Genomic DNA, 10,657 nt, shown 5'->3' with positions numbered 1-10,657 from the left:
ACTTTTGTCCTCTGATTCAAAATAGTGACATATATAACATACATATTTTACATTATATAAATATATTTGCCTATTTCATATTACACTTTCACATTATATTTATATGTTTTTATTTTGTATTTTACATATGTATTTGTATGTATATTTTTATATATCCTTATACATATAAAGTAATGAGTTTTTTTTTTTGTCATTGAAAGAACATCCTCATTTAACTGCAAATGTAGTTAAAATCTCACAGAGACATCTTAAGAGGATTCAACATGAAGTCTCAAGTTATGTAATTGTGGTTTTCTTTGTTTTGCATTGTCCCCCATATGTCACCTGTGATAAAGCTGAATTGCATGTGATTTTACTTCAATAGTTTTGTTGAAAAATACCGAAAGTTTTTAGAAAATGTGTATAAAATGTGTATTTTAGAGTGTTTCTCACAATGTAAGAGACAGCCTAACTACTCTATTTCTAACTCAAAATACCTCTCATTCTCAAATATTGCTGGTTTAGTTTTCAATTATAAGACAGTCCTGGGGTAATTTATAGAAATACAACCAGAATAATAGATTTTAGAACTGGAAGGGATCATAGGGGTTTAGTCTAGCTTCTTAATTTTACACATATAAAAATCATGCCCAGAGATGTTAGGTATCATAATTAAAATCATACAAATTCTTAAACCACAAATTCTTAAAAACAAAAAACACTAAAAAAGTTTTTAGAGGCTGAAAAAAATGTTTTAAAAAGAAACACACGAGTCAATTTTACAGGTAAGAGTCATTTATGATGTTACATCAAAGATGGGTTTATTCCCTGCTAAAATATTTGTTTGCTGTCATCTAACTATAGCCATAACATTTCACCATGGTCAACTATAAGAAGCAGTTGAGGTATTGTGATTTGTCAAGCCATGTGGGATATAAGAAGCAATTCATAAGAATGCCTATTGCTAATTTTAATCATGTCAGAAGAAGGAAAGTTTAACAACATTGTCCAGGGAGTGCGGCTTCCTCTGGCATTGGTTTCTCTCTCTGAAAGTAGACATAATCCTGACTGGCATAAGAGAATGTTAATGAGGCTTCAGTCTTGCTAGTAAATTTTTTTGACATTTGCTCTCAGAGTAGCATGCATAAAAAGAGTATTATTAATATTTAGCTTTCCGTAGTGCCATCATTATGCATTGCATCATGAAATCAATCTAGAAGGAGACGAGGTCCCCCTCCAGTCTGCATGGAGCATGAGTTTGTTGATATTTTTAGATCAGGTACCCGCAGTAAGCAGAAGTGAAGCTCTGGTTTTCTCATTGTAAGGGGGTTTTAGTTGGTTGTCGGACATGCTGCTTCTTTGGCTCTGCTAAGCACAGTCTTCACGGATTTTATAATGAGGAGCCAGGTGGCATGAAGAACATTCATTATTAAGAATAATGAGAAAATGGTATAATACAGAAAAATAAACTACAACATCCCTATTTTGACCAATGTATTTAACCTTTGCACTAATCAGCTGTTTCCTCCCTTAATCAGAATGTTATTGATTAGAGTTCACGCACTTTCAACAGGGGCAAAAACTGTTTTTTGAGGGTCACAAAATCTTAACCATAAAACAGTAAAAAATTCCTGGCCATAAATTCTCATAATAAAAACCAAACACCAAAAAGTTCTCAAAGGCTGAAACAGATATTTTAACCAGAAGCACAGGAGCTAAACTTATATTTTAAAACTGTTTATAAGCCCAGAAGTAAACCCACCCATATATGGTCAAATGATATTCAACAAGGGTATCAGGATCACTCAGTGGGGAAAGACTGTTTTTTTTACAGATGGAGTTGGGAAAACTGGATATCTACATGTAAAGGAATGAAGCTGGACTCTTACCTTACACCATAAACCAAAGTTAACTCAAAATGGATCAAAGATCTAAGCATTAAGAGCTGAAAGTACAAAACTCTTAAAAACTTCGTGACATTAGATTTGGCAATAATCTCTTGGATATAAGAATAAAATCACAGGCAACAAAATACATTATAGATACACTGGTCCAGATCAAAATTAAAATCTTCTGTGCATCAAACGACACAATCACCAGAGTGAAAAGGCAGCCCACAGAATAGGAGAAATTATTTGCAAATCATATATCTGATAAAGGATTAATAAAGAATCCTACCATCCAACAATAACAAAAACAACCCAATTAAAAAATGAGCAACAGACTTGAATAGACCTTTTTCAAAGAATATATACAAATGACCAGCAAGCACATAAAAAGATACTCAACATTACAAACCATTAGGGAAATGAAAATCAAAACCACAATGCAGTAACATCCCACACCGATTAGGATGGCTACTATCAAAAACAGAAAATACGCATTATTGAGCACATGGAGAAACTGGAACCTTTGTGCACTTCTGGTAAGAATGTAAAAATGGTGCAAACCCTGGCACATACCTGTAGTCCCAGCTACTGGAAGGCTGAAATGTGGGGATCACTTCAGTCTAGTAGTTTGAGTCCAGTCCAGGAAACAGAGTGAGACCCCCATCTCTAAAATAAATAAATAAATAAACAAATAAGGTGCAGTCACTACAGAAAACAGTATGGCAGTTTCTTAAAAAATTAAAAATATAATTATCAAATGATTCATCAATTCCACACCTGGGTATAAACCCCAAAACATTGAAAGCAGGGTCTTGAAGATATATTTGTACACTCATGTGCATAGCAGCATGATTTACAATAGTCAAAAGGTGGAAGCAACCCAAGTGTCCATGGGCCAATGAATGGATAAATAAAATATGGTACATACATGCAATGTAATACTATTCAGTCTTTAAAAGGAAGAAAATTCTCACACATGCTACAACGTAGATGAACCTTGAAGACACTATGCTAGGTGAAATAAGCCAGTCCCAAAAAGACAACTACTATATAATTCCACTTATATGAGGTAACTCATCAAATTCATGGAAATAGAAAGTAGAATGATGGTTGGCAGGGATTGAAGGAAGGGGGAATGGGGAACTATTGTTTAATGGGTATACATTTTCAGTTTTGGGCTGGGTACAGGGTCTCACGCCTGTAATCCCAGCATTTTAGGAGGCCAAGACAGTAGGATTGCTTGAGTCCAGGAGTTTGAGACCAGCCTGGGCAACATAGGGAGACCCTGTCTCTATAAAAAATAAACAAAAATTAGCTGGGCATGGTGGCATGCTCCTGTAGTCCCAGATATTTGGGAGGCTAAAGTGGGAGGATCACTTGATCCTGGGAGGTCGAGGCTGCAGTGAGCCGAGATCATCCACTGCACTCCAACTCAGGCGACAGAGCAAGACTGTGTCTCAAAAAAAAGTTCGGTTTTGTAAGATGAAAAGAATTCTAGAGATGGATGGTGGGATGGTTGTACAACAATGTGGCTGTACTTAAGTGCCACTAAACTGTACACTTAAAAATGGCTTAGACTGTAAACTTTACATGACATGTGTTTTTGCTGCAATTTTTTTAAAAAGCTCTTTATAATCTTACATAAAAGATTAGCTTATTGCCTGCTACTATATGTTTGCGCTCCAGTAACTGTAGCCATTAATACCTCACCAAGGTGTCTAAAGCACAGATATTCTATTAGTCCATTTATCATGCTGCTGATAAAGACATACCTGAGACTGGGCAATTTACAAAAGAAAGAGGTTTAATGGGCTCACAGTTCTATGTGGCTGGGGAGACCTCACAATCATGGCGGAAGGTGAAAGGCACATCTCACATGGCGGCAGACAAGAGAAGAGAACTTGTGCAGGGAAACTCGCCTTTATAAAACCATCAGATCTCATGAGACTTATTCACTATCACAAGAATAGCATGGGAAAGACCCGCCCCCATGATTTAATTACCTCCCACAGGGTCCCTCCCACAACATGTGGGAATTGTGGGAGCTACAATTCAAGATGAGATTTGGGTGGGATGCAGCCAAATCATATCAGATATTTATACAGTACATAAACAGATATACAGTACATCTATGATACTCAAATTCCATGGCAGCAGGAGGAGCAATTAGGGAAAAACTGTCTAAAGAAGTCACTGGGGAGGGAAGGTAAGGGAAGAAGGGAGATATACTTCCTTTCCTTGATGAGTCTGCAGTCCATACTCCAACTGCGTACACAAATGTCTAAAGGTGAGACTTGAAAGTCACATACTGAATAATCTACAGCAGGGTTTTAAAAAAGACATTTTTGGCCTGGCGTGGTGGCTCACGCCTGTAATCCCAGCACTTTGGGAGGCCAAGGTGGGTGGATCACGAGGTCAGGAGATCGAGACCATCCTGGCTAACACGGTGAAACCCTGTCTCTACTAAAAATACAAAAAATTAGCCGGGCGTGGTGGTGGGCGCCTGTAGTCCCAGCTACTCAGGAGACTGAGGCAGGAGAATGGTGTGAACCTGGGAGGTGGAGCTTGCAGTGAGCCAAGATAATGCCACTGCACTCCAGCCTGGGTGACAAAGCGAGATTCTGTCTCAAAAAAAAAAAAAAAAGACATTTTTGATATCTGGGGCTGAATAATTCTGTGTTGTGGAAGGGGACTGTCCTGTGTATTCTAGAATACTCAGTGGCATTTCTGGTCTCTACCTGCCAGAGGCCAGTAGCAGCCCCCACCCGATTAGGACAATTCAAACTCTCTCCAGATTTATTTATTTATTTTTTTTGAGACAAAGTCTTGCTCTGTCACTCAGGCTGGAGTACAATGGTGTGATCTTGGCTCACTGCAACCTCTTCCTCCTGGGTTCAAGCGATTCTCCAGCCTCAGCCTCCCAAGTAGCTGGGACTACAGGCACCTACCACCACATCCAGCTAATTTTTGTATTTTTAGTAGAGACAGGGTTTCACCATATTGGCCAGGCTGGTCTCGAACCCCTGACCTTGTGATCCACCCTCCTTGGCCTCCCAAAGTGCTGGGATTACACGTGTGAGCCACCGTGCCCAGCGCTCTCCAGATATTTCAGAATGTTCCCTTGGGGGCCACTGCTCTCCAATTAGTTAAAGTTAACTATAACTTGGCCAATGAATGAGTTTCAAGTAGAGGCTCATATAGGTTGGTTGGCAGGCTTATGAATCTAGCTCAGGTGTCTCAGCCCTGGCAGGTGTTGGCAGGTGTTCGTCTTGGCTGTGACACCTGTATGGTTCCCTCAAATTGTTTAAATGATGACTTAAATGTGACAGAGGAATGCCATGCGTTTTTGACCCTGTTTGTGCAGCTTTGGAAAGGTATTGTTATTCTACTGTTAGCCAAAACATCTTATAATGACAATACAGTTTGAATTCTTAGGGAGGGGTGGAGGAGGGAAACATATAGTCAAGTTAAATTGGAAGAAAAATGAATTCAAAGGCAGGCCCTGAGTTCTTACTTAGCTATGGCTAATGTGTTTCTGTTTCAGAGATCGTATTTAAATTACAAAATGGTTGTTATCAATCAACATTATTGTTGGAGGCAAGACTTGTACTTACCACTGTTTGGATGGCGGAGATGTGTACAACTCTGTTCACACTCTCAGGGGCTTAAAATATGTTTGGGACTTAAGATATACACATACAGGCCAGGCTCGGTGGCTCACGCCCGTAATCCCACACTTTGGGAGGTCGATGTGGGTGGATCGCTTGAGCTCAGGAGTTCGAGACCAGCCTGGGCAACATGGCGAAACCTTGTCTCTACAAAAAAATACAAAAATTAGGTGGGCATGGTGGTGCATGTTTGTAATCCTAGCTACTTGGGAGGCTGAGGTGGTAGAATGACTTGTGCCTGGAAGGTTGAGCCAAGATTGCACCACTGCACTCTAGCCTGGGCGACAGAGTGAGATCCTGTCCAAAAAAAAAAAAAGAAGAAAAATAAAAAAAGATACACACATACAGCAATCAGACCCCGAGGCGACACAGTATATGGACAATTGCTGATGGAGGTTATCCTTGGATTCATAAAATGAGGAAAGAATGAGTGTGGGCTCCACTCCTGTACTGGGTTGAACACTGTCCTCCCAAAATCCATGTCCTCCTGGATCTCAGAATGTGAACTTATTTGGAAACAGTGTCTTTGAGATGTAATTAGTTAAGATGAGAATGAGCTGTGGTTGCAGTGGCTCATGCCTATAATCCCAGCACTGTGGGAGGCCGAGGCAGGCGGATCTCCTGAGCCCAGGAGTTTGAGACCAGCCTGGGGCAACATGACAAAACCCTGTCTCTACTGAAAAAAAAAAAAAAAAAAAAAAAAAGATGAGGTCATACTGGACTAGGGTGGGCCTTAAATCTAATGACTGGTATTCTTATAAAGAAAGCCATGAGAAGACAGAGAAACACAGAGAGAAGATGGCCAGATGAAGACAGGGACAGATTGGAATAATTTATCTACAAGCTGAAGAATGCCAAGGCAACCACCAGAATCTAAGAGAGAGGCATGAAACAGATTCTCCCTCAGACTCTGCAGAAGGAACCAACCCTGAGACACCGATGAGGCTGTAAGAGAACACATTTCTGTTGTTTTAAACCAGATGTCCTCAACCTTTTGGGCACCAGGGACCGGTTTCATGGAAGACAATTTTTCCACTGACTGCTGGGGAGGGGTGAGGTGGCAGGGATGGAGGGATGGTTTTGGGATGATTCAAGCACATTACATTTATTGTGTACTTTATTTCTATTATTATTACATTATAATATATAATGAAATACATATGAATGTATTAATGACTTTTCCTTATACATTTAGCTCAGAAATCTTAGCAGAAAATTTTCAGCAAAACTAGCAAAATTGAATCACCATTATGATATTGACTAGCCTCATACGTACCACTCTTATAATTATATTCAGGCTTTTTGTATTGTAACTGCTTGTTAAATATACATTACAGTATGACCTCATCTTTTTTTTTTTTTTTTTTTTTTTTTCAGTAGAGACAGGGTTTTGTCATGTTGCCCCAGGCTGGTCTCAAACTCCTGGGCTCAGGAGATCCGCCTGCCTCGGCCTCCCACAGTGCTGGGATTATAGGCATGAGCCACTGCAACCACAGCTCATTCTCATCTTAACTAATTACATCTCAAAGACACTGTTTCCAAATAAGTTCACATTCTGAGATCCAGGAGGACATGGATTTTGGGAGGACAGTGTTCAACCCAGTACAGGACATTACACCATAATGTGTTAGGCTGGTGCAAAAGTAATTGTGGTTTTTGCCATTAAAAAGATAGCAAAAACCACAATTACTTTTGCACCAACATAAAACAATCAGTGGGAGCCCTGAGCTTGTTTTCCTGCAACTAGATGGTCCCATCTAGGGGTGATGGGAGACAGTGACAGATCATCAGGCATTAGATTCTCATAAGGAGCTCACAACCTAGATCCCTTGCATGCACAGTTCACAATAGGGTTCTCGCTCCTGTGAGAATCTAATGCTGCCACTGATCTGACAGGAGGCGGAGCTCAGGTGGTAATGCCAGTGATGGGGAGCAGCTTTATAAATACAGATTAAGCTTCCCTGACTCACCCGCTGTCCACATCCTGCTGTGTCGCCTAGTTCCTAACAGGGTATTGGTTTGTGGCCTGGGGGTTGAGAATCCCCGTTTTAAACCACTGAATTTGTTTTGTGGCACTTGGTTACAGCAGCCTTAGGAAACTAATTCAACTATGGGAAGATTTCATCAAAAAGCTGGCTTCTGAGGAAAGGCAAAATTTGGATGCAGGAGAGAAGGGGTGAGGAGTGAATCTTAGAAAGTGGGGTGAAGAAAAATGGAGAGCACGGCATTTCTAGAATGCAGATGGGGATGGTGAGAAGCACAGATCCAGGGTAAGAGATGATTCACCTGGGTGATGAGTGAGCACTGACTGGGTGGGTAGGACGGGTCATCTCATCTACAGACGCCCCTGTAAGGCAACACACTACAGCTTCGAATCTGGGGAAACAAATCCAGGCCTAGGGTTCTACTATCTCAGTGCAATCTGCTCATTTCTGGATCTGATTTATTTTCTATTCCTTCTCATACTGCTTGCTATTTCCAGCTGAAAAATATTTTCACTTTATGTCTTTGCTGTCAATGTATGTTTTATTCATGCTCTCAGGGTGGTGTATTAGTGAATGCATTCTGCCTTCAAGGAAGGCTTAAACTTCCCTTTGTATTCTCTGGAACAAACTACATGGGCCTTTGAGCTTGTTACACTAAAAGTTTTGAAAGGAGTGACATCTGTTTGGGAAATTCTGAACTTTTCACCTAATTTATTAACATGTCTGGTTCTAAAAAATGTGATATAAGAAATACAATGAGAAAACCTAGAAACAGTAGTCTGGATTTTTTTTGTAGAATGGAGTGAAGTTATCTCTAGAGGCAGATATTTCAATTGGTTAGAAATTTTAGCATCTTGGGCCGGGTGTGGTGGCTCATGCCTGTAATTCCAGCACTTTGGGAGGCTGAGGCAGGCGGATCACTTGAGCCCAGAAGTTTGAGACCAGCCTGGGCAACATGGCAAAAATTCATCTCTACTAAAAATACAAAAATTACCCGGGCATGGTGGCATGTGCCTGTGGTCGCAGCTACTCTGTAGGCAGGAGGACTGCTTGAGCCTAGGAGGTCAAGGATGCAGTGAGCTGTGATTGCACTACTGCACTCCTGCACTCTAGCCCAGGTGACAGAATGACAGAGTGAGACTGTCTCAAAAAAGAAAAAGAAGAAATTTTAACATCTTCAAGTCAGTTTTCTTTTTTTTCTTTTTGAGATGGAGTCTCGCTCTCTCGCCCAGGCTGGAGTGCATTGGCGCGATCTCGGCTCACTGCAAGCTTCGCCTCCTGGGTTCACACCATTCTCCTGCCTCACCCTCCTGAGTAGCTGGGACTACAGGCGCCCGCCATCATGCCCAGCTAATTTTTTGTATTTTTAGTAGAGACGAGGTTTCACCGTGTTAGCCAGGATGATCTCCATCTCCTGACCTCATGATCTGCCTACCTCGGCCTCCCAAAGTGCTGGGATTACAGGCGTGAGCCACCGTGCCCGGCCTTTTTTTTTTTTTTTTTTTTTTTTTTTCTGAAGAGTAATACTGAAAAGGAAAAAGGTGTGGGGAGCGAGCCATCACGGAGCATGCTGGAAGCACAGGAATGCGATTCTGGTTTCACGCTAGGACTAGCATGCTTTGCAAGTCTGTCTCCTCCACTGGATCCTAAGTTCTTGGAGGACAGGGGTGGCGTCTTTGCCCCTAGTTCCTAAGAGCATCTTGATGACCTGAAGCAGAATGAACAGCGATTCATCATGGACTTTGACATCAGACAAGTCCTTGAATCCTGCTTCTCATTCTGGCCAGCTATGTCTCTCAACAATCTGAGCTTCAGTTTCTTCATCTGCAAAATTAGCAGCTGTTGTTGCTGTCAAGATGATGAAAAGACAACGTAGTATAAAGTGCCGGCTCAGACTTGGGGCTCAGTAAAGGTCACCCCCTTTCCCTTTCTCACATAACTACATTTCACCACTGCCAAGATCTGCCTATACATTTTGAGGCTGCAGGGTTTTTCTCACAGAAACTACGCAGCCAAAAGTGCCTATGACGCGGTAAGATGTATCTTTAGTCCCCAGAGTTGCTATGTCTGGACTTCAGGCGTGAAGAGTGTAAGCTTCAGATCTTTTAGTTGCTGGCGTGCTTGCTTGGATGCCATTCCTTGCTCAGGTAAATGACGTGGCAGAGGGATGGCGGGTGGGGAGAGTGAGGTGATGTAACAGAGAAGAGACGCTGGATCTCATGGAACATGATTTGCAGTCACAAGAAAAGGGTCTCTTTTTTTGTTGTTGTTAAAGGTAAGCGATGTGTTATCTGAACAAAAGGTGAGTTCATTTGATTCAGCTGCACTGGATTCTCTTCCTCTGCCCATGCCTATGATCTTTTAATAGCTGTTCTTGCCTGACAGTCCAGGGACAGGATTTAGAATGGTGGCTTTATGCATCCAATGTTTTCTAATAATTCTGGCAATGAATAAAAAAAAATGTAAAAAAAAATCCTTCCCAGCCCCTACCCTGAGTATGTTGGTGGAGGAATGACTAAAGTTAGGCGCATGTAGTAGCATGGTTGTGTGTAACAGTTCCTGGTCTAGCTCTCAGGCTTGTGTGTGTGCATGTCTGTGTGCATGTCTGTGTGCATGCATGCTCTGGGGGTGGGGAGGTTGCTTACTAGAGAGCTAAATGGTCTAGGTTCAAAACCCGATTCTATTATTTTTTTTCCATCTTAAATTGTCCTTCTCTTGCCTTGCAGAGCTAGTCCTGTTCTCATGACGGCCTTCCTAAGCTGAGAGGGAAGTGGCTGTGTGTCCTGCCAAACTACCCTATTAGCTTGGTTGTATTACTAACGAGGCAAGTTTTTTTTTTTTTTTTTTTTTTTTTTTTTTTTTTTTTTTGAGACAAAGCCTCGTTCTGTCTCCCAGGCTGGAGTGCAACGGCACGATCTCAGCTCACTGCAACCTCCACCTCCCAGGTTCCAGCACTTCTCCTATCTCAGCCTCCCGAGTAGCTGGGATTACAGGTGTGCACCACCACTCCTGGCTAATTTTTTTGTATTTTTAGTAGAGACGGGGTTTCACCATGTTGGCCAGGCTAGTCTCCAACTCGTGACCTCAAGTGATCCACCCACCTCGGCCCCCCAAAGTGCCAGGATTATGGGCATGA

At 41.5% G+C, this 10,657-nt stretch overlaps 1 non-coding gene across 1 annotated transcript; it reads right to left on the bottom strand.

Annotated features, from left to right (window-relative positions):
- Positions 1-10,224: 10,224 nt before the first annotated feature.
- On the bottom strand, positions 10,225-10,349 carry LOC129472772 (small Cajal body-specific RNA 11). The gene has a single exon (XR_008654054.1). It is a non-coding gene; the product is annotated as a small Cajal body-specific RNA 11 (non-coding RNA).
- Positions 10,350-10,657: the final 308 nt, after the last annotated feature.

The sequence above is a fragment of the Symphalangus syndactylus genome, chromosome 22 (genome assembly GCF_028878055.3).
Source record: "Symphalangus syndactylus isolate Jambi chromosome 22, NHGRI_mSymSyn1-v2.1_pri, whole genome shotgun sequence".
Taxonomy (NCBI): Eukaryota; Metazoa; Chordata; class Mammalia; order Primates; family Hylobatidae; genus Symphalangus; species Symphalangus syndactylus.
The sequence above is the reverse complement of the archived record's forward strand: the minus strand, read 5'-3'. Positions and strand labels throughout refer to the sequence as shown.